Source organism: Staurois parvus, unplaced genomic scaffold (genome assembly GCF_062004578.1).
Source record: "Staurois parvus isolate SC_StPar_1 unplaced genomic scaffold, SC_StPar_1.0 ptg000970l, whole genome shotgun sequence".
Taxonomy (NCBI): domain Eukaryota; kingdom Metazoa; phylum Chordata; class Amphibia; order Anura; family Ranidae; genus Staurois; species Staurois parvus.
Window position 1 is genome coordinate 242,391 of NW_028318766.1, and position 25,587 is coordinate 267,977.

Below are 25,587 nucleotides of genomic sequence, written 5' to 3' on the forward strand. Positions count from 1 at the left end.
CTTTTCTTTACACCAAGGAGTTAGACTTTAAGTAGTTACCTGTGGAAACAAATGGCAACCACCCCAATCTGTAACTGGCCTTTGCAGCAAGGAGCACGCCTGGATGGGTGACGCCTGTCAAAAAACAAACAAAAGTTACCAGCCAGCAACAAACTGAATTACTCTGTCTAACAGTTCACATTGAAAAAAGGGGTTTAGTTTGCACACATTTGCAAATACATACATAAGCTACAGAAGCTACTTCATGGCACTCCAATATATCTGCAGTCCTAAGTCTATAAATTTTGAGAGCCTCAACAGTTGGAGTACATATATAATAATAGACAGATTGAGGGACTGTATGCCTGGAGGGAGCCCACCCCTCCTTAAAAGACACCCAGCTATAGCACAATGACAGCAAAGGTATGCAGTGCGTCCCCTCACCAATTAACCAACAGTACAAACTGGCCTACGCCACAAGCAGCACATGAAAGGGCAACAAAATAAGTAGCCATCTGCCAATTTCATATCAACACAAAAATATGGAGCCTGTCACAGCCTGCTTTCAATGTGCAGCTAAAGTTGTATTGATCTTCATACCTCACTGTGACCATTTAATATCGTCTTCATCACACAAATTGCTGAAATTAGTCTTTTTTATTGCACCTGCCTGGTTGCAGTAGCTGAGGATTATTAACACAAAGCAAACCACAGATGATTCTTTGCAATACTTTTTTTACTCTGTTTTGTTGCCTTTTGTAATATGTAGCTAATGCAATCCTTGCAAGCTGTCCCACATTGCCCCTCTCCCTCTGCTTCCCTCTTCTACAGGCTCATGTTAGTCAACTAAGCCAACAGCATTGGTTTAACATTCTGTTAATAGAGAATAGATACTGTCTATCCCTCTGTCACCTAAAAGCACCATACTCCTCCTGTAAATCTGGGTAAAAAAATTTGCATCTGAGAGTTTAATAATGTCACACATAGTCTCAAAACACTGGGACACCACCATGAGGATATCCCAGGTGATCACTGAGAGTTCAAGACATCTTGAATTGCTCTGTAGATCGGACAAGTTAAGCTCTCATGTGAAGTGGCCTGCCATCATGTATGTGCCACCTTGCCATTGCTGGCCACCATGTTATCCAGTGAGCTGTAAAAGATAAAAAGACTTGTGTAGTTCTACAAGGGACCCCTGGAACTTAGAGGCCCATTTACATGAGCTAAGTCAGGCAGGATCTGGGACCTCATGCATTCCTAATTTGTAATATTAAAGTGATATTAGGCAGCATGTATCTCCTTCACATACTACTTGTCCAGCACTGAGACATTCAGATGCTGCTACTTTTTTCTCTCTCCTGAAACATTTAAGAAGCAAGTGATGGGGATCATTCTAGGAATTTCTCCAAAAATGGATGAAAAAGTATAAGGGAGAAGTGTGTGTGTGACGGAGGAAAGGCAGAACAGAACACACAGAGTGGATGGCAGACGCACAAAGCTTTATTGAGACAAAGAGACAGCAGTCCTTCAATAAGGGGGGTGGCAGAGAGGGTGGATTTGCCACTAAAGGGTAATGAGGGGGCCCCACCCACTTATAGTCCACTAGGAGAGCCAAGGGGGTGTCCCTGTAACAGGGGTAGTCCGACACAGGAGGGGGGTGCAAGGGGTCACCACCGCAACAGTTCAGGTAACACAGGGGGGAAGCAGGTACTCACGGATCCAACAGGGTGCCTGGTCTCCCAGGGGTAGAGGCACAATGCAGCTACCTGTGGAGTCCAGATCAGGTGGGTGGCCTCTGGCTCTGGCAGGCAGGCTGTGGTAGTCTCTCCCCCTTCTCTGGGGTCTCTGGCAGGCAGGCTGTGGTAGTCTCTCCCCCTTCTGTGGGATCTCTCGCAATGGCAGGCAGGCTTTCTCTGGCCGTCTCTTCCTTCCTGTGGGGTCTCTGTGATGCTGGGGGTGGGCTTGCAGAGTCTAGTCACAAAGGTCTCACCGGAGCTTGAGATCCTTTGATGACTGCACAATGATGACACGGAATGAGGCCGGAGCGCCCAGCACCAGCCTCTTAAACTGCTGCAGGACGCTCCCCGGTCGCCTTGGCAACCGGGAGGGGGGAAGGGAATACTAGACCCCAGGGAGAATCAGGCTGGTGACAGGGACATCCTGGAAGGCAGGGATGATGTCTGCATAGATGAAAGGCAAGTTGGGAGGTTTGCGGAGAGCTCCCAGCCAGCTGGCTGGGAGGGAGGGGGGCCCAGAGTAATTTGATTAGGCCACTGAATTAGGCCATTTGGCCTAGTGACACAGGGGACAATTGGAACAATACAGAGCAGGACACTGAGGGCATGTGATACAAGGCATTAATAAGGGGATTAATAATTGGCAGGCTCCTATACCGTGACAGTGTGTTTCAAAAAAGAATTCTGACTGATAAAAAAGTTATACTCAGGACTGGCGTTGCCTTGTGTCTGGTATGGCAGCAACCTAGATCTTCTGTGCATGGAGAATATATTAATGCTGGATTTTATAATTCATTTTTGAATTCAGATAATTTTAGTTACAATTCATTTCGGATTAGTTGAAATTTGTTACTACTGCGATTCAGAAATTCGGATACATCCAACTCTCCAAATAAGCAAAATTTAATCCGAATTTCAATTCGTAACAAATTGAACATGTCTACTTAGATATAATGGAGCTCGACTCTTTGAGGACTCTTGGGTGTAAGCCATCTGGTCCAGTTGATTTATTCATTTTTGGTTTGTCTAAATGTTTCTGGATTATGCCAGTTTTGTCAATACTACCCCCGTTAAGGACTTAAGCTTCCTAATTTTCCTTTGTATACACAGAGCTGAAGAAGGTATTTAATACATTTCTCTATGTCCCCAGTAACAAGTATCTAGTAAAGGAGCAACATGCTTAGATCTGACCTTTTTACTATTATTATATTTAGAGATGAGCGAATTATTCAAAAATTCGATTCGACTGATTCGGCGAATTCGTGAAAAAATTTTGATTCGAGTCGAATATATTCGCTGCGAATTTAACTTATAAAAGGGTGTTTCTAGGCTTCAGAGAGCCTTTATATTAGTGCAGAACACTGTACCTTTAATTTAAATGCCCTTGGAGTCTGCTGGGGAAGAGAAATAATACTGACAGTCAGTATGACATGCAGATGAGTGCCGTCGATCTTAGAATCACCGCACACTTCACTCATTTGGGCAGTCACGGGGCCAAAACCAGAGTGTGGAGCCACAGTGTGGCGGTGGAGGCAGCAGCAATGGGAGGCCATACAGCACCCTATGACAAAAATGGAAACCACCAGCAGTGTGAGGAGACCTGAAAGTGGCACATGGCAGAGTGTGGCGATGGAGACAGCAGCAATGGGAGGCCGTACAGGGACCCATGAGACACTCTGGACCTGGCAGCAGCATGAGGAGGCGGTACAGGGGCCCATGACAGATTACGGGCCTGGCAGCAGCATGAGGAGTTGGTACGGGGGCCCATGGCAGATTACGGGCCTGGCAGCAGCAATAGGAGGCCGTACAGGGACCCATGACACACTCTGGACCTGGCAGCAGCATGAGGAGGCGGCACAGGGGCAAATGACAGATTACGGGCCTGGCAGCAGCATGAGGAGTCGGTACGGGGGCCCATGACACACTCTGGACCTGGCAGCAGCATGAGGAGGCGGTACAGGGGCGCATGACAGATTACGAGCCTGGCAGCAGCAACTTGGACAGGAGGACGTTCAGCTTCTGTACCGTCGGGTGCGTGCTCGCAAACTGTTGTCTCTTGGAAACGGATTCCAAGAAAGACTGCTGACGGAATCCGTGAAGAGGAGTAGCAGGAGAAGGAGCATCTGAACGAGCGGAATATGCCAACAAGCGACAACAGGGGCCCATGACAGATTACGGGCCTGGCAGCAGCATGAGGAGTCGGTACAGGGGTCCATGGCAGATTACGGGCCTGGCAGCAGCAATGGGAGGCCCGTAATCTGCCAGCACCCTATGACAAAAAATGTAACACACCAGCAGTGTGAGGAGACCTGAAAGTGGCACATGGCAGAGTGTGGCGATGGAGACAGCAGCAATGGGAGGCGGTTCAGGGACCCATGAGACACTGTGGACCTGGCAGCAGCATGAGGAGGCGGTACAGGGGCCCATGGCAGATTAAGGCCTGGCAGCAGCAATGGGAGGCCCGAAATCTGCCAGCACCCTATGACAAAATGGAACCCTGGGCTGGGGCAGGGAGACCCGCCGTATCTTTATCACGGTTTTCCCAGGCCACCGAATGGCGACGCTGCATATGCTGACGCAACGCTGTAGTCCCAACATGGGCCCCCTGGCCACGCTTGACTTTCTGGCCACATAGTCGACATACGGCTACGTTTACTTCCTCGGGCGGCTTGACGAAAAATTGCCACACCGCCGAGTAGGAAACTTTGCCCCCGCTACTCCTCACTGGCTGACTGCTACTTCCTCCATGCACACCGGCACCACTACTGGCCGTGGTGGTAGGCTGCAGTGGAGCTGGTGCTCTACTCCGTGGCCGTTTGCCTCCACTGACACTGCTGCGACCCTGCTGCCTCCTGGCAGCAGCAATGGGAGGCCGTACAGGGACCCATGACACACTCTGGACCTGGCAGCAGCATGAAGAGGCGGTACAGGGGCCCATGGCAGATTAGGGGCCTGGCAGCAGCAATGGGAGGCCCGTAATCTGCCAGCACCCTATGACAAAAAATGGAACACACCAGCAGTGTGAGGAGACCTGAAAGTGGCACATGGCATGAGACACTGTGGACCTGGCAGCAGCATGAGGAGGCGGTACAGGGGCCCATGGCAGATTAGGGGCCTGGCAGCAGCTATGGCAGGCCCGTAATCTGCCAGCACCGTATGACAAAAAATGGAACACACCAACAGTGTGAGGAGACCTGAAAGTGGCACATGGCATGAGACACTGTGGACCTGGCAGCAGCATGAGGAGGCGGTACAGGGGCCCATGGCAGATTAGGGGCCTGGCAGCAGCTATGGGAGGCCCGTAATCTGCCAGCACCCTATGACAAAAAATGGAACACACCAGCAGTGTGTGAGGAGACCTGAAAGTGGCACATGGCAGAGTGTCGCAAAGGAGACAGCAGCAATGGGAGGCCGTACAGGGACCCATGAGACACTGTGGACCTGGCAGCAGCATGAGGAGGCGGTACAGGGGCCCATGGCAGATTAGGGGCCTGGCAGCAGCAATGGGAGGCCCGTAATCTGCCAGCACCCTATGACAAAAAATGGAACACACCAGCAGTGTGTGAGGAGACCTGAAAGTGGCACATGGCAGAGTGTCGCAATGGAGACAGCAGCAATAGGAGGCCGTACAGGGACCCATGAGACACTGTGGACCTGGCAGCAGCATGAGGAGGCGGTACAGGGGCCCATGGCAGATTAGGGGCCTGGCAGCAGCAATGGGAGGCCCGTAATCTGCCAGCACCCTATGACAAAAAATGGAACACACCAGCAGTGTGAGGAGACCTGAAAGTGGCACATGGCATGAGACACTGTGGACCTGCCAGCAGCATGAGGAGGCGGTACAGGGGCCCATGGCAGATTAGGGGCCTGGCAGCAGCTATGGGAGGCCCGTAATCTGCCAGTACCCTATGACAAAAAATGGAACACACCAGCAGTGTGAGGAGACCTGAAAGTGGCACATGGCATGAGACACTGTGGACCTGGCAGCAGCATGAGGAGGCGGTACAGGGGCCCATGGCAGATTAGGGGCCTGGCAGCAGCTATGGGAGGCCCGTAATCTGCCAGCACCCTATGACAAAAAATGGAACACACCAGCAGTGTGTGAGGAGACCTGAAAGTGGCACATGGCAGAGTGTGGCGATGGAGACAGCAGCAATGGGAGGCCGTACAGGGACCCATGAGAGACTCTGGACCTGGCAGCAGCATGAGGAGGCGGTACAGGGGCCCATGGCAGATTGCGGGCCTGGCAGCAGCAATGGGAGGCCCGTAATCTGCCAGCACCCTATGACAAAAAATGGAACACACCAGCAGTGTGAGGAGACCTGAAAGTGGCACATGGCATGAGACACTGTGGACCTGGCAGCAGCATGAGGAGGCGGTACAGGGGCCCATGGCAGATTAGGGGCCTGGCAGCAGCTATGGGAGGCCCGTAGTCTGCCAGCACCCTATGACAAAAAATGGAACACACCAGCAGTGTGAGGAGACCTGAAAGTGGCACATGGCATGAGACACTGTGGACCTGGCAGCAGCATGAGGAGGCGGTACAGGGGCCCATGGCAGATTAGGGGCCTGGCAGCAGCTATGGGAGGCCCATAATCTGCCAGCACCCTATGACAAAAAATGGAACACACCAGTAGTGTGTGAGGAGACCTGAAAGTGGCACATGGCAGAGTGTGGCGATGGAGACAGCAGCAATGGGAGGCCGTACAGGGACCCGTGAGAGACTCTGGACCTGGCAGCAGCATGAGGAGGCGGTACAGGAGCCCATGGCAGATTACGGGCCTGGCAGCAGCAAAGGGAGGCCCGTAATCTGCCAGCACCCTATGACAAAAAATGGAACACACCAACAGTGTGAGGAGACCTGAAAGTGGCACATGGCAGAGTGTGGCGATGGAGACAGCAGCAATGGGAGGCCGTACAGGGACCCATGAGAGACTCTGGACTTGGCAGCAGCATGAGGAGGCGGTATAGGGGCCCATGGCAGATTAGGGGCCTGGCAGCAGCTATGGGAGGCCCGTAATCTGCCAGCACCCTATGACAAAAAATGTAACACACCAGCAGTGTGAGGAGACCTGATAGTGGCACATGGCAGAGTGTGGCGATGGAGACAGCAGCAATGGGAGGCCGTAAAGGGACCCATGAGAGACTCTTGACTTGGCAGCAGCATGAGGAGGCGGTATAGGGGCCCAAGGCAGATTAGGGGCCTGGCAGCAGCTATAGGAGGCCAGTAATCTGCCAGCACCCTATGACAAAAAATGGAACACACCAGCAGTGTGAGGAAACCTGAAAGTGGCACATGGTATGAGACACTGTGGACCTGGCAGCAGCATGAGGAGGCGGTACAGGGGCCCATGGCAGATTAGGGGCCTGGCAGCAGCTATGGGAGGCCCGTAATCTGCCAGCACCCTATGACAAAAATGGAACACACCAGCAGTGTGTGAGGAGACCTGAAAGTGGCACATGGCAGAGTGTGGCGATGGAGACAGCAGCAATGGGAGGCCGTACAGGGACCCATGAGAGACTCTGGACCTGGCAGCAGCATCAGGAGGTGGTACAGGAGCCCATGGCAGATTAGGGGCCTGGCAGCAGCAATGGGAGGCCCGTAATCTGCCAGCACCCTATGACAAAAAATGGAACACACCAGCAGTGTGAGGATACCTGAAAGTGGCACATGGCATGAGACACTGTGGACCTGCCAGCAGCATGAGGAGGCGGTACAGGGGCCCATGGCAGATTAGGGGCCTGGCAGCAGCTATGGGAGGCCCGTAAGCTGCCAGTACCCTATGACAAAAAATGGAACACACCAGCAGTGTGAGGAGACCTGAAAGTGGCACATATCATGAGACACTGTGGACCTGGCAGCAGCATGAGGAGGCGGTACAGGGGCCCATGGCAGATTAGGGGCCTGGCAGCAGCTATGGGAGGCCCGTAATCTGCCAGCACCCTATGACAAAAAATGGAACACACCAGCAGTGTGTGAGGAGACCTGAAAGTGGCACATGGCATGAGACACTGTGGACCTGGCAGCAGCATGAGGAGGCGGTACAGGGGCCCATGGCAGATTAGGGGCCTGGCAGCAGCTATGGGAGGCCCATAATCTGCCAGCACCCTATGACAAAAAATGGAACACACCAGCAGTGTGTGAGGAGACCTGAAAGTGGCACATGGCAGAGTGTGGCGATGGAGACAGCAGCAATGGGAGGCCGTACAGGGACCCATGAGAGACTCTGGACCTGGCAGCAGCATGAGGAGGCGGTACAGGAGCCCATGGCAGATTACGGGCCTGGCAGCAGCAAAGGGAGGCCCGTAATCTGCCAGCACCCTATGACAAAAAATGGAACACACCAGCAGTGTGAGGAGACCTGAAAGTGGCACATGGCAGAGTGTGGCGATGGAGACAGCAGCAATGGGAGGCCGTACAGGGACCCATGAGAGACTCTGGACCTGGCAGCAGCATGAGGAGGCGGTATAGGGGCCCATGGCAGATTAGGGGCCTGGCAGCAGCTATGGGAGGCCCGTAATCTGCCAGCACCCTATGACAAAAAATGGAACACACCAGCAGTGTGAGGAGACCTGAAAGTGGCACATGGCATGAGACACTGTGGACCTGGCAGCAGCATGAGGAGGCGGTACAGGGGCCCATGGCAGATTACGGGCCTGGCAGCAGCAATGGGAGGCTCGTAATCTGCCAGCACCCTATGACAAAAAATGTAACACACCAGCAGTGTGAGGAGATCTGAAAGTGGCACATGGCAGAGTGTGGCGATGGAGACAGCAGCAATGGGAGGCTGTAAAGGGACCCATGAGAGACTCTGGACCTGGCAGCAGCATGAGGAGGCAGTATAGGGGCCCATGGCAGATTAGGGGCCTGGCAGCAGCTATGGGAGGCCCGTAATCTGCCAGCAACATATGACAAAAAATGGAACACACCAGCAGTGTGAGGAGACCTGAAAGTGGCACATGGCATGAGACACTGTGGACCTGGCAGCAGCATGAGGAGGCGGTACAGGGGCCCATGGCAGATTACAGGCCTGGCAGCAGCTATGGGAGGCCCGTAATCTGCCAGCACCCTATGACAAAAAATGTAACACACCAGCAGTGTGAGGAGATCTGAAAGTGGCACATGGCAGAGTGTGGCGATGGAGACAGCAGCAATGGGAGGCCGTAAAGGGACCCATGAGAGACTCTGGACCTGGCAGCAGCATGAGGAGGCGGTATAGGGACCCATGGCAGATTAGGGGCCTGGCAGCAGCTATGGGAGGCCCGTAATCTGCCAGCACCCTATGACAAAAAATGTAACACACCAGCAGTGTGAGGAGACCTGAAAGTGGCACATGGCAGAGTGTGGCGATGGAGACAGCAGCAATGGGAGGCCGTACAGGGACCCATGAGAGACTCTGGACCTGGCAGCAGCATGAGGAGGCGGTATAGGGGCCCATGGCAGATTAGGGGCCTGGCAGAAGCTATGGGAGGCCCGTAATCTGCCAGCACCCTATGACAAAAAATGGAACACACCAGCAGTGTGAGGAGACCTGAAAGTGGCACATGACATGAGACACTGTGGACCTGGCAGCAGCATGAGGAGGCGGTACAGGGGCTCATGGCAGATTAGGGGCCTGGCAGCAGCTATGGGAGGCCCGTAATCTGCCAGCACCCTATGACAAAAAATGGAACACACCAGCAGTGTGAGGAGACCTGAAAGTGGCACATGGCAGAGTGTGGCGATGGAGACAGCAGCAATGGGAGGCCGTACAGGGACCCATGAGAGACTCTGGACTTGGCAGCAGCATGAGGAGGCGGTATAGGGGCCCATGGCAGATTAGGGGCCTGGCAGCAGCTATGGGAGGCCCGTAATCTGCCAGCACCCTATGACAAAAAATGGAACACACCAGCAGTGTGAGGAGACCTGAAAGTGGCACATGGCATGAGACACTGTGGACCTGGCAGCAGCATGAGGAGGCGGTGCAGGGGCCCATGGCAGATTACGGGCCTGGCAGCAGCAATGGGAGGCCCGTAATCTGCCAGCACCCTATGACAAAAAATGTAACACACCAGCAGTGTGAGGAGATATGCAAGTGGCACATGGCAGAGTGTGGCGATGGAGACAGCAGCAATGGGAGGCCGTAAAGGGACCCATGGGAGACTCTGGACCTGGCAGCAGCATGAGGAGGCGGAACAGGGGCCCATGGCAGATTAGGGGCCTGGCAGCAGCTATGGGAGGCCCGTAATCTGCCAGCACCCTATGACAAAAAATGGAACACACCAGCAGTGTGAGGAGACCTGAAAGTGGCACATGGCAGAGTGTGGCGATGGAGACAGCAGCAATGGGAGGCCGTACAGGGACCATGAGACACTGTGGACCTGGCAGCAGCATGAGGAGGCGGTACAGGGGCCCATGGCAGATTACAGGCCTGGCAGCAGCTATGGGAGGCCCGTAATCTGCCAGCACCCTATGACAAAAAATGTAACACACCAGCAGTGTGAGGAGATCTGAAAGTGGCACATGGCAGAGTGTGGCGATGGAGACAGCAGCAATGGGAGGCCGTAAAGGGACCCATGAGAGACTCTGGACCTGGCAGCAGCATGAGGAGGCGGTATAGGGACCCATGGCAGATTAGGGGCCTGGCAGCAGCTATGGGAGGCCCGTAATCTGCCAGCACCCTATGACAAAAAATGTAACACACCAGCAGTGTGAGGAGACCTGAAAGTGGCACATGGCAGAGTGTGGCGATGGAGACAGCAGCAATGGGAGGCCGTACAGGGACCCATGAGAGACTCTGGACCTGGCAGCAGCATGAGGAGGCGGTATAGGGGCCCATGGCAGATTAGGGGCCTGGCAGAAGCTATGGGAGGCCCGTAATCTGCCAGCACCCTATGACAAAAAATGGAACACACCAGCAGTGTGAGGAGACCTGAAAGTGGCACATGACATGAGACACTGTGGACCTGGCAGCAGCATGAGGAGGCGGTACAGGGGCTCATGGCAGATTAGGGGCCTGGCAGCAGCTATGGGAGGCCCGTAATCTGCCAGCACCCTATGACAAAAAATGGAACACACCAGCAGTGTGAGGAGACCTGAAAGTGGCACATGGCAGAGTGTGGCGATGGAGACAGCAGCAATGGGAGGCCGTACAGGGACCCATGAGAGACTCTGGACTTGGCAGCAGCATGAGGAGGCGGTATAGGGGCCCATGGCAGATTAGGGGCCTGGCAGCAGCTATGGGAGGCCCGTAATCTGCCAGCACCCTATGACAAAAAATGGAACACACCAGCAGTGTGAGGAGACCTGAAAGTGGCACATGGCATGAGACACTGTGGACCTGGCAGCAGCATGAGGAGGCGGTGCAGGGGCCCATGGCAGATTACGGGCCTGGCAGCAGCAATGGGAGGCCCGTAATCTGCCAGCACCCTATGACAAAAAATGTAACACACCAGCAGTGTGAGGAGATATGCAAGTGGCACATGGCAGAGTGTGGCGATGGAGACAGCAGCAATGGGAGGCCGTAAAGGGACCCATGGGAGACTCTGGACCTGGCAGCAGCATGAGGAGGCGGTATAGGGGCCCATGGCAGATTAGGGGCCCATGGCAGATTAGGGGCCTGGCAGCAGCTATGGGAGGCCCGTAATCTGCCAGCACCCTATGACAAAAAATGTAACACACCAGCAGTGTGAGGAGATCTGAAAGTGGCACATGGCAGAGTGTGGCGATGGAGACAGCAGCAATGGGAGGCCGTACAGGGACCCATGAAAGACTCTGGACCTGGCAGCAGCATGAGGAGGCGGTATAGGGGCCCATGGCAGATTAGGGGCCTGGCAGCAGCTATGGGAGGCCCGTAATCTGCCAGCACCCTATGACAAAAAATGGAACACACCAGCAGTGTGAGGAGACCTGAAAGTGGCACATGGCAGAGTGTGGCGATGGAGACAGCAGCAATGCGAGGCCGTACAGGGACCCATGAGAGACTCTGGACCTGGCAGCAGCATGAGGAGGCGGTATAGGGGCCCATGGCAGATTAGGGGCCTGGCAGCAGCTATGGGAGGCCCGTAATCTGCCAGCACCCTATGACAAAAAATGGAACACACCAGCAGTGTGAGGAGACCTGAAAGTGGCACATGGCATGAGACACTGTGGACCTGGCAGCAGCATGAGGAGGTGGTACAGGGGCCCATGGCAGATTACGGGCCTGGCAGCAGCAATGGGAGGCCCGTAATCTGCCAGCACCCTATGACAAAAAATGTAACACACCAGCAGTGTGAGGAGATCTGAAAGTGGCACATGGCAGAGTGTGGCGATGGAGACAGCAGCAATGGGAGGCCGTAAAGGGACCCATGGGAGACTCTGGACCTGGCAGCAGCATGAGGAGGCGGTATAGGGGCCCATGGCAGATTAGGAGCCTGGCAGCAGCTATGGGAGGCCCGTAATCTGCCAGCACCCTATGACAAAAAATGTAACACACCAGCAGTGTGAGGAGATCTGAAAGTGGCACATGGCAGAGTGTGGCGATGGAGACAGCAGCAATGGGAGGCCGTAAAGGGACCCATGAGAGACTCTGGACCTGGCAGCAGCATGAGGAGGCGGTATAGGGGCGCATGGCAGATTAGGGGCCTGGCAGCAGCTATGGGAGGCCTGTAATCTGCCAGCACCCTATGACAAAAAATGTAACACACCAGCAGTGTGAGGAGATCTGAAAGTGGCACATGGCAGAGTGTGGCGATGGAGACAGCAGCAATGGGAGGCCGTACAGGGACCCATGAGAGACTCTGGACCTGGCAGCAGCATGAGGAGGCGGTATAGGGGCCCATGGCAGATTAGGGGCCTGGCAGCAGCTATGGGAGGCCCGTAATCTGCCAGCACCCTATGACAAAAAATGGAACACACCAGCAGTGTGAGGAGACCTGAAAGTGGCACATGGCATGAGACACTGTGGACCTGGCAGCAGCATGAGGAGGTGGAACAGGGGCCCATGGCAGATTACGGGCCTGGCAGCAGCAATGGGAGGCCCGTAATCTGCCAGCACCCTATGACAAAAAATGTAACACACCAGCAGTGTGAGGAGATCTGAAAGTGGCACATGGCAGAGTGTGGCGATGGAGACAGCAGCAATGGGAGGCCGTAAAGGGACCCATGGGAGACTCTGGACCTGGCAGCAGCATGAGGAGGCGGTATAGGGGCCCATGGCAGATTAGGGGCCTGGCAGCAGCTATGGGAGGCCCGTAATCTGACAGCACCCTCTGACAAAAAATGTAACACACCAGCAGTGTGAGGAGATCTGAAAGTGGCACATGGCAGAGTGTGGCGATGGAGACAGCAGCAATGGGAGGCCGTACAGGGACCCATGAGAGACTCTGGACCTGGCAGCAGCATGAGGAGGCGGTATAGGGGCCCATGGCAGATTAGGGGCCTGGCAGCAGCTATGGGAGTCCCGTAATCTGCCAGCACCCTATGACAAAAAATGTAACACACCAGCAGTGTGAGGAGACCTGAAAGTGGCACATGGCAGAGTGTGGCGATGGAGACAGCAGCAATGGGAGGCCGTACAGGGACCCATGAGAGACTCTGGACCTGGCAGCAGCATGAGGAGGCGGTATAGGGGCCCATGGCAGATTAGGGGCCTGGCAGCAGCTATGGGAGGCCCGTAATCTGCCAGCACCCTATGACAAAAAATGGAACACACCAGCAGTGTGAGGAGACCTGAAAGTGGCACATGGCATGAGACACTGTGGACCTGGCAGCAGCATGAGGAGGTGGTACAGGGGCCCATGGCAGATTACGGGCCTGGCAGCAGCAATGGGAGGCCCGTAATCTGCCAGCACCCTATGACAAAAAATGTAACACACCAGCAGTGTGAGGAGATCTGAAAGTGGCACATGGCAGAGTGTGGCGATGGAGACAGCAGCAATGGGAGGCCGTAAAGGGACCCATGGGAGACTCTGGACCTGGCAGCAGCATGAGGAGGCGGTATAGGGGCCCATGGCAGATTAGGAGCCTGGCAGCAGCTATGGGAGGCCCGTAATCTGCCAGCACCCTATGACAAAAAATGTAACACACCAGCAGTGTGAGGAGATCTGAAAGTGGCACATGGCAGAGTGTGGCGATGGAGACAGCAGCAATGGGAGGCCGTAAAGGGACCCATGAGAGACTCTGGACCAGGCAGCAGCATGAGGAGGCGGTATAGGGGCCCATGGCAGATTAGGGGCCTGGCAGCAGCTATGGGAGGCCCGTAATCTGCCAGCACCCTATGACAAAAAATGTAACACACCAGCAGTGTGAGGAGACCTGAAAGTGGCACATGGCAGAGTGTGGCGATGGAGACAGCAGCAATGGGAGGCCGTACAGGGACCCATGAGAGACTCTGGACCTGGCAGCAGCATGAGGAGGCGGTATAGGGGCCCATGGCAGATTAGGGGCCTGGCAGCAGCTATGGGAGGCCCGTAATCTGCCAGCACCCTATGACAAAAAATGGAACACACCAGCAGTGTGAGGAGACCTGAAAGTGGCACATGGCATGAGACACTGTGGACCTGGCAGCAGCATGAGGAGGCGGTACAGGGGCCCATGGCAGATTAGGGGCCTGGCAGCAGCTATGGGAGGCCCGTAATCTTCCAGCACCCTATGACAAAAAATGGAACACACCAGCAGTGTGAGGAGACCTGAAAGTGGCACATGGCAGAGTGTGGCGATGGAGACAGCAGCAATGGGAGGCCGTACAGGGACCCATGAGAGACTCTGGACTTGGCAGCAGCATGAGGAGGCGGTATAGGGGCCCATGGCAGATTAGGGGCCTGGCAGCAGCTATGGGAGGCCTGTAATCTGCCAGCACCCTATGACAAAAAATGTAACACACCAGCAGTGTGAGGAGACCTGAAAGTGGCACATGGCAGAGTGTGGTGATGGAGACAGCAGCAATGGGAGGCCGTACAGGGACCCATGAGAGACTCTTGACTTGGCAGCAGCATGAGGAGGCGGTATAGGGGCCCATGGCAGATTAGGGGCCTGGCAGCAGCTATAGGAGGCCCGTAATCTGCCAGCACCCTATGACAAAAAATGGAACACACCAGCAGTGTGAGGAGACCTGAAAGTGGCACATGGTATGAGACACTGTGGACCTGGCAGCAGCATGAGGAGGCGGTACAGGGGCCCATGGCAGATTAGGGGCCTGGCAGCAGCTATGGGAGGCCCGTAATCTGCCAGCACCCTATGACAAAAAATGTAACACACCAGCAGTGTGAGGAGACCTGAAAGTGGCACATGGCAGAGTGTGGCGATGGAGACAGCAGCAATGGGAGGCCGTACAGGGACCCATGAGAGACTCTGGACTTGGCAGCAGCATGAGGAGGCAGTATAGGGGCCCATGGCAGATTAGGGGCCTGGCAGCAGCTATAGGAGGCCCGTAATCTGCCAGCACCCTATGACAAAAAATGGAACACACCAGCAGTGTGAGGAGACCTGAAAGTGGCACATGGCATGAGACACTGTGGACCTGGCAGCAGCATGAGGAGGCGGTACAGGGGCCCATGGCAGATTAGGGGCCTGGCAGCAGCTATGGGAGGCCCGTAATCTGCCAGCACCCTATGACAAAAAATGGAACACACCAGCAGTGTGAGGAGACCTGAAAGTGGCACATGTTTGGGGCATGATTCATGGCGGATTTAGTCAGTTGTGTCAGGAACTGGTGGTTTGAAATCCAGACTAATCCACGCCTGATTCATTTTCACAAACGTGAGTCTCTCCACACTTTGGGTGGACAGTCGTGTCCTCCGCGGAGTTACAATACCTCCTGCCGCACTAAACACGCGCTCCGATGCCACGCTACTGGCCGGGCATGACAGCCTTTCAAGGGCAAATTCAGCTAGTTGGGGCCAAAGGTCAAGTTTCGTTGCCCAGTAGTCAAGGGGATTGTCTACCTCGGTTGGCAGGGTGCTGTCCAAGTAGGCCCAAGCCTGTTGTTTGAGGTCCTGCTCCAGGTCCACCTGATGCTGCTGCTGCTGCGGCTGGTTAGTAGTTTCCTCACTGCGCTGGTGAAGAAAGCTACTCATCATCAACTGCAGACTGAGGCAGCCGCTGCTGGTGGAGCTGCCACTGCTCCTACCACCCCACCCCTCCCCTGCTGCCATGGCAGCGGAACGCGAGCGCACAGGGCCCACAGTGTCTGAGGATGGACGTTGGCGCAGAAAGGCAGAGACCAGCTGACTACATAGGTGGTTTTTATAGTACGTTATTTTGGCCTCCCTCTCAGCAGGTGTGAAAAAGGCCACCATTTTTGAACGGTAGCGAGGGTCCAACAAGGTGGACAGCCAAAAGTCATCCCTCTGTCTGATGGTTATTATTCGGCTGTCGCTACGCAAGCAACCGAGCATGCTATGGGCCATTTGTGCCAAGGAATGCGAGGGACTCCCTGCCTCCATCTCCACAGCATACTGCCACGGTGCGTCTGGGTCCTCTGTCTCCTCCTCCTCCTCCTCTACCAGATGCTCCTGCTCCTCCACTCCTGTCCGCTGAGTGGAAAAACCACCCATTTCACTCAATAATTCCTGAGCACAAATGTCCTCCTCTACCTCCTCCTCTTCTTCCTGTCCTGCCCCCACAGGGGTCATGTGGCGTTGAGATCTGTGCGCCACGTCTACCGCACCCTGACCAGCCATTGTTAACAGCATTTGTTCCAGGACGTGCAACAGAGGAATGACGTCGTTCATCCCATATTCCTGCCGACTCACGAATAGCGTGGCCTCCTCAAAGGGCCTGAGCAAGCGGCAGGTGTCACACATGGCTGACATCGAAGTTACACAGGGGAGTACCTTTATCCGCTTGTAACATCAGGAAATCGGTGATGGCCTTTCGCTGTTCATAAAGGTGGTCTAACATGTGTAGGGTTGAATTCCACCTTGTTGCAACGTCGCAGATCAGGCGATGCTGTGGAATTCCGTTCTGCCGCTGCAGCTCAAGGAGGGTGTGCTTTGCGGTGTAGGAATGGCTGCAATGCATGCAAAGTTTACGTGACATTTTAAGGATGTCTTGCAGTGGGATGGTGGATTTTAGGAACCGCTTGACAACCAGATTGAACACGTGAGCCATGCATGGCGCATGGCACAACCTTCCTTGATGCAGAGCAGACACCATGTTCTTTCCGTTGTCGGTCAACATGGTTCCGATTTTCAGTTTGCGCGGAGACAGCCATCTGTCGATTTCTCTGTTCATTACACTGAGAAGTTCCTCCCCTGTGTGACTACGTTCGCCAAGGCATACCAGGTGCAGCACAGCGTGACACCGTTGCGCCCTGCACATGTGATATGCCGGTCGGGTAATGGGACTTGGCACGGGGGTGGCGGCTGAGGACACGGCGGAAGAAGAGGTGGTAGAGGCGGACATCTTTGCAGGACCAAGGACGTGCAAACGGGGAGGCAAAAGCGGCGTGACCTGTCCAAGTTGCTGGTGCGGCTGTGACGGCACCACGTTCACCCAGTGGGCCGTAAATGACATGTACTGTCCCTGACCGTAGTTACAGCTCCACACGTCGGCGCTGCCGTGCACTTTGGCAGAGACCGACATGCTCAAAGACTGGCCCACCATCTCTTCTACATGTGAATGCAGGGCTGGCACTGCCTTTTTGGCGAAGAAATGCCGGCTTGGCACTCTCCACCGCGGCTCGGCACAAGCCATCATTTCTCGGAAAGGTGCTGAGTCCACCACTTGGAAAGGGAGGGACTGCAGCACCAGCAACTTGGACAGGAGGACGTTCAGCTTTTGCACCGTCGGGTGCATGCTCGCAAACTGTTGTCTCTTGGAAACGGATTCCAAGAAAGACTGCTGACGGAATCCGTGAAGAGGAGTAGCAGGAGAAGGAGCATCAGAACGAGCGGAAGATGCCAACGAGCGATAACTCCCCTCAGCAGAGGTGTTGGAGCCTTGACTGGCTGATAGAGGGCGATTGACATCGGGGGACAGAGCAAGTAACGGAGCGACTGATGGAGCGGGGGCTGGGGCGGGCAGAACCGCCGTATCTTTATCACGGTTTTCCCAGGCCACCAAATGGCGACGCTGCATATGCTGCTGCAACGCTGTAGTCCCAACATGGGCCACCTGGCCACGCTTGACTTTCTGGCCACATAGTCGACATACGGCTACGTTTACTTCCTCGGGCGGCTTGACAAAAAATTGCCACACCGCCGAGTAGGAAACTTTGCCCCCGATACTCCTCACTGGCTGACTGCTGCTTCCTCCGTGCACATCGGCACCACTACTGGCCGTGGTGGTAGGCTGCAGTGGAGCTGGTGCTCTACTCCGTGGCCGTTTGCCTCCACTGACACTGCTGCGACCCTGCTGCCTCCTGGGCAACCCACCGACTGTTTTGCTCGCTGCCAAGCTGCCACCCTCTTCTCCTGATGATGCGGAAGCAATAGCCTGATGACGACGAGGCTGCCAAGTGCGATCAGCCTCATCATCATCAATTAGGGTCTCCGCCTCACTACCAGCCCCTTCGGCTGCGTGTGGGTCAGGAGACAGACCTGTCTCTAGACCGGCTACCGAGCCACTCTCCTCGCCACTACTTCTTCACCTGGCTGCTGAAGAGGCGGATGTCTCCCCCCGTTCCTGACCGCCCTCTGTTAGCTCTTCCTCACTGTACAGTGGGGCTGAGCCCACAGCATATGATACTTCGCTTGGTGAGGGAACACCAAAGGACAGGGGCAGGTCGAGGACACGTGATTTCAGTGGGCTTGCTCCCGGGCCATGCCAACTAACGGTTGTGTCTGACGTACCCACCGACCGTTGACTGTAGGTGTCAGAGGTGACCTGGGAAGAGGAAGACGACCGAGCCAACCAATCGATGACGGCAGGGTTGTCGGTGGAGACACGACCGCTGGATGACACCGGGAGCACTGGCCTATGGCTGCGACTAGTGCTGCCTCGACCCCTTCCTCTGCTGCCACGTCTGCTCGCTCCTAAAACATTGCCTCCTCTGCCACTCCTATGCATGTTGTCTGACATACTCTTTAATTAAACGATTCTGTGTCCCTGAGTAACAATTCTGTGTCTGTCCCTGAGTAACAATTCTGTGTCCCTGAGTAACAATTCTGTGTCCCTCAGTAACAATTCTGTGTCCCTCAGTAACAATTCTGTGTCCCTCAGTAATAATTCTGTGTCTGTCCCTGAGTAACAATTCTGTGTCTGTCGCTGAGTAACAATTCTGTGTCCCTCAGTAACAATTCTGTGTCCCTCAGTAACAATTCTGTGTCTGTCCCTGAGTAACAATTCTGTGTCTGTCCCTGAGTTACAATTCTGTGTCTGTCCCTGATTAACAATTCTGTGTCCCTCAGTAACAATTCTGTGTCCCTCAGTAACAATTATGTGTCCCTCAGTAACAATTCTGTGTCCCTGAGTAACAATTCTGTGTCCCTCAGTAACAATTCTGTGTCCCTCAGGAACAATTCTGTGTCTGTCCCTGAGTAACAATTCTGTGTCTGTCGCTGAGTAACAATTCTGTGTCCCTCAGTAACAATTCTGTGTCCCTCAGTAACAATTCTGTGTCTGTCCCTGAGTAACAATTCTGTGTCTGTCCCTGAGTAACAATTCTGTGTCTGTCCCTGAGTAACAATTCTGTGTCCCTGAGTAACAATTCTGTGTCCCTGAGTAACAATTCTGTGTCCCTCAGTAACAATTCTGTGTCCCTCAGTAATAATTATGTGTCTGTCCCTGAGTAACAATTCTGTGTCTGTCGCTGAGTAACAATTCTGTGTCCCTCAGTAACAATTCTGTGTCCCTCAGTAACAATTCTGTGTCTGTCCCTGAGTAACAATTCTGTGTCTGTCCCTGAGTTACAATTCTGTGTCTGTCCCTGATTAACAATTCTGTGTCCCTCAGTAACAATTCTGTGTCCCTCAGTAACAATTATGTGTCCCTCAGTAACAATTCTGTGTCCCTGAGTAACAATTCTGTGTCCCTCAGTAACAATTCTGTGTCCCTCAGGAACAATTCTGTGTCTGTCCCTGAGTAACAATTCTGTGTCTGTCGCTGAGTAACAATTCTGTGTCCCTCAGTAACAATTCTGTGTCCCTCAGTAACAATTCTGTGTCTGTCCCTGAGTAACAATTCTGTGTCTGTCCCTCAGTAACAATTCTGTGTCCCTCAGTAACAATTCTGTGTCCCTCAGTAACAATTCTGTGTCCCAGAGTAACTATTCTGTGTCCCTCAGTAACAATTCTGTGTCCCTCAGTAACAATTCTGTGTCTGTCCCTGAGTAACAATTCTGTGTCTGTCGCTGAGTAACAATTTTGTGTCCCTCAGTAACAATTCTGTGTCTGTCCCTGAGTAACAATTCTGTGTCTGTCCCTGAGTAACAATTCTGTGTCCCTCAGTAACAATTCTGTGTCCCTCAGTAACAATTCTGTGTCCCTGAGTAACAATTCTGTGTTCCTGACTAACAATTCTGTGTCCCTCAGTAACAATTCTGTGTCCCTCAGTAACAATTCTGTGTCTGTCCCTGAGTAACAATTCTGTGTCTGTCGCTGAGTAACAATTCTGTGTCCCTCAGTAACAATTCTGTGTCCCTCAGTAACAATTCTGTGTCTGTCCCTGAGTAACAATTCTGTGTCTGTCCCTGAGTAACAATTCTGTGTCCCTGAGTAACAATTCTGTGTCCCTGAGTAACAATTCTGTGTCCCTGAGTAACAATTCTGTGTCCCTCAGTAACAATTCTGTGTCTGTCCCTGAGTAACAATTCTGTGTCTGTCGCTGAGTAACAATTCTGTGTCCCTCAGTAACAATTCTGTGTCCCTCAGTAACAATTCTGTGTCTGTCCCTGAGTAACAATTCTGTGTCTGTCCCTGAGTAACAATTCTGTGTCCCTCAGTAACAATTCTGTGTCCCTGAGTAACAATTCTGTGTCCCTCAGTAACAATTCTGTGTCCCTCAGTAACAATTCTGTGTCTGTCCCTGAGTAACAATTCTGTGTCCCTAAGTAACGTTTCTGTGGCCCTAAGTAACGTTTCTGTGGCCCTAAGTAACGGTTCTGTGGCCCTCAGTAACAAATCTGTGTCCCTCAGTAACAATTCTGTGTCTGTCCCTAAGTAACAATTCTTTGGCCCTAAGTAACGTTTCTGTGGCCCTAAGTAACGTTTCTGTGGCCCTAAGTTACGATTCTGTGGCCCTAAGTAACAATTCTGTGGCCCTAAGTAACGTTTCTGTAGCCCTAAGTAACGTTTCTGTGGCCCTAAGTAACGTTTCTGTGGCCCTAAGTAACTGTTCTGTGGCCCTCAGTAACAATTCTGTGTCCCTCAGTAACAATTCTGTGTCTGTCCCTGAGTAACAATTCTGTGTCCCTAAGTAACGTTTCTGTGGCCCTAAGTAACGGTTCTGTGGCCCTCAGTAATAAATCTGTGTCCCTCAGTAACAATTCTGTGTCTGTCCCTAAGTAACAATTCTGTGGCTCTAAGTAACGTTTCTGTGGCCCTAAGTAACGTTTCTGTGGCCCTAAGTAACGTTTCTGTGGCCCTAAGTAACGTTTCTGATTCCCTAAGTAATGTTTCTGTGGCCCTAAGTAACGATTCTGTGGCCCTAAGTAACGTTTCTGTGTCCCTAAGTTACGTTTCTGTGTCCCTAAGTAAAGTTTCTGTGGCCCTGAGTAACAATTCTGTGTCTGTCGCTGAGTAACAGTTCTGTGTCCCTCAGTAACAATTCTGTGTCCCTCAGTAACAATTCTGTGTCTGTCCCTGAGTAACAATTCTGTGTCCCTAAGTAACGTTTCTGTGGCCCTAAGTAACGGTTCTGTGGCCCTCAGTAACAAATCTGTGTCCCTCAGTAACAATTCTGTGTCTGTCCCTAAGTAACAATTCTGTGGCTCTAAGTAACGTTTCTGTGGCCCTAAGTAACGTTTCTGTGGCCCTAAGTAACGATTCTGTGGCCCTAAGTAACGTTTCTGTGGCCCTAAGTAACGTTTCTGTGTCCCTAAGTAACGTTTCTGTGGCCCTAAGTAACGTTTCTGTGTCCCTAAGTAACGTTTCTGTGTCCCTAACTAACGTTTCTATGTCCCTAAGTAACGTTTCTGTGTCCCTAACTCTCTCCCTGAATACAGCCAGGTCTGCCTCTGTTGAATGACTGGAGGCAAATGGAGAATTCTAAAATGGCCGCCATGTATAGCTCGACCATTACACAGTGCTGGCTGGCTGGCTGCTGATTGGCTAATGCGATCACATGTCATGAATGAATGCATTATGGGTCAGACATCCCCGCTCCGTCACCGCACATGTAGCCGCCATTTTAGGAAAAATTTCGATTTTTCTAATATTCGAAGCGAATTCCACTTCGCCTACTTCGATTCGCTCATCTCTAATTATATTCAAAGAATTTGGGGGTGGGGGTGGGGGTTTGCCCTACTCTTTTGCAACCTGTCACTCATTTTTAATTTTTCTGGCCTTTATTTCTTTTTTTACATATCCATTCATAATATTTGTAACTTTTAAATGACGATAGAGTTCTTTCCTTTTTTAATATTTTTAAATGCTCTTTTTTATTGTTTTAGCTATTTTAACTTAGGACATGAGACACATAGTTTTTATGTTAGCCTTTTAAACTTTTTTTATTGCAAAGTTCACTAAAGAGGGTGCATTGCAGTGTGCAGAGGTTTCTTCCAGAATTTTTTGTGTTAACACATAGTCACACACCTTTAGCACCTGCTATAATATATACTGTATACACTATATTGCTAAAAGTATTGAGATGCCTGCCTTTACACACACATGAACTTTAATGGCATCCCAGTCTTAGTCCGAAGGGTTCATTATTGAGTTGGCCCACCCTTTGCAGCTATAACAGCTTCAACTCTTCTGGGATGGCTATCCACAAGGTTTAGGAGGGTGTCTATGGGAAGGTTTGACCATTCTTCCAGAAGCACATTTGTGAGGTCAGGCACTGATGTTGGACGAGAAGGCCTGGCTCGCAGTTTCCGCTCTAATTCATCCCAAAGGTGTTCTATCGGGTTGAGGTCAGAACTCTGTGCAGACCAGTCAAGTTCCTTCACCCCAAACTGGCTCATCCCATGTCTTTATGGCCCTTGCTTTGTGCACTGGTGCACAGTCATGTTGGAACAGGAAAGGGCCATCCCCAAACTGCTCCCACAAAGTTGGGAGCATGAAATTATCCAAAATGTCTTGGTATTCTGATGCCTTCCTCACTGGAACTAAGGGGCCAAGCCCAACCCCTGAAAAACAACCCCACACCATAACCCCCCCCCCCTCCACCAAACTTTATACTTGACACAATGCAGTCAGGCAAGTACCGTTCTCTTGGCAAATGCCAAACTCAGACACGTCCATTGGATTGACAGACAAAGAAGTGTGATTTTTCACTCCAGAGAACACATCTCCACTGCTTTACTCTTTACACCACTGCATCCTTGGCTTGGATGCAGCTGCTCGGCCATGGAAACCCATTTCATGAAGCTCTCCATGCACTGTTGTGCTAATCTGAAGATCACACGAAGTTTGGAGGTCTTTACCTATTGACTCTGCAGACAGTTGGCGACTTCTGCGCACTGTGCGCTTCAGCATGCACTAAACCCGCTTTGTCATTTTATGTGGCCTACCACTTGATGGCTGAGTTGCTATTGTTCCCAGTTGCTTCCACTTTGTTATAATCCCACTAACAGTTGAGCGTGGAATATTTAGTAGCCAGGAAATGTCACGGATGGACATATTGCACAGGTGGCAACGTATCACGGTACCACGCTTGAATTCACTGAGCTCCTGAGAGCAACCCATTCTTTCACAAATGTTTGTAGAAGCAGTCTGCATGCCTAGGGGCTTGATTTTATACACCTGTGGCCATGGAGGTGATTGGAACACCTGAATCCAATGATTTTGAGTAGAGATGAGCGAATCGAAGTAGCCGAAGTGGAATTCGAGTCGAATATCGGAAAAATTTCGATTCGCGCCGAATCCGAAAAATAGCCTACTTCGGACGCGCGAATCGAAATTTTTCCGAAAATGGCGGCGGACATGTGCGGCGACGGAGCGGGGATGTCTGGGAAGGCGCGCAGACAAGGCGCGCTGACCCATAATGCATTCCTCAATGACATGTGATCGCATCAGCCAATCAGCAGCCAGCCAGCCAGCACTGTGTAATGGTCGAGCTATAAATAGCGGCCATTTTGGAATTCTTCATTTGCCTGCAGTCATTGAACAGAGGCAGACCGCTCTGTATTAGGGACAGAGTTAGGGCCACAGAAACGATACTTGGGGACAGAGAAACGTTACTTAGGGACAGAGAACCATTACTCAGGGACACAGAATTGTTAATGAGGGCCACAGAATCGTTACTTAGGGACAAAGAAACGCTAGTTAGGGCCACAGAATTCTTACTCAGGGACAGACAGAATTGTTACTGAGTGCCAGAGAATTGTTACTTAGGGCCACAGAAACGTTATTAGGGCCACAGAATTGTTACTCAGGGACAGACAGAATTGTTACTGAGTGCCAGAGAATTGTTACTTAGGGCCACAGAAACTTTAGTTAGGGCCACAGAATTGTTACTCAGGGACAGACACAGAATTGTTACTGAGGGCCACAGAACTGTTACTTAGGGCCACAGAAACGTTATTAGGGCCACAGAATTGTTACTCAGGGACAGACAGAATTGTTACTGAGTGCCAGAGAATTGTTACTTAGGGCCACAGAAACTTTAGTTAGGGCCACAGAATTGTTACTCAGGGACAGACACAGAATTGTTACTGAGGGCCACAGAACTGTTACTTAGGGCCACAGAAACTTTAGTTAGGGCCACAGAATTGTTACTCAGGGACAGACACAGAATTGTTACTGAGGGCCACAGAACTGTTACTTAGGGCCACAGAATTGTTACTCGCACAGACACAGAATTGTTAATCAGGGACACAGAATTGTTACTGAGGGCCACAGAACCGTTACTTAGGGCCACAGAATTGTTACTCGCACAGACACAGAATTGTTACACAGGGACACATAATTGTTACTGAGGGCCACAGAACCGTTACTTAGGGCCACAGAATTGTTACTCAGGGACACAGAATTGTTACTGAGGGCCACAGAACTGTTACTTAGGGCCACAGAATTGTTACTCGCACAGACACAGAATTGTTACTCAGGGACACAGAACTGTTACTGAGGGCCACAGAACTGTTACTTAGGGCCACAGAATTGTTACTCGCACAGACACAGAATTGTTACACAGGGACACAGAATTGTTACTGAGGGCCACAGAACCGTTACTTAGGGCCACAGAATTGTTACTGAGGGCCACAGAACTGTTACTTAGGGCCACAGAATTGTTACTCGCACAGACACAGAATTGTTACTCAGGGACCCAGAACTGTTACTGAGGGCCACAGAACTGTTACTTAGGGCCACAGAATTGTTACTCGCACAGACACAGAATTGTTACTCAGGGACACAGAACTGTTACTGAGGGCCACAGAACCGTTACTTAGGGCCACAGAATTGTTACTCGCACAGACACAGAATTGTTACACAGGGACACAGAATTGTTACTGAGGGCCACAGAACCGTTACTTAGGGACAAAGAATTGTTACTCAGGGACACAGAATTGTTACTGAGGGCCACAGAACTGTTACTTAGGGCCACAGAATTGTTACTCGCACAGACACAGAATTGTTACTCAGGGACACAGAACTGTTACTTAGGGCCACAGAATTGTTACTCGCACAGACACAGAATTGTTACACAGGGACACAGAATTGTTACTGAGGGCCACAGAACCGTTACTTAGGGCCACAGAATTGTTACTGAGGGCCACAGAACTGTTACTTAGGGCCACAGAATTGTTACTCGCACAGACACAGAATTGTTACTCAGGGACACAGAACTGTTACTGAGGGCCACAGAACT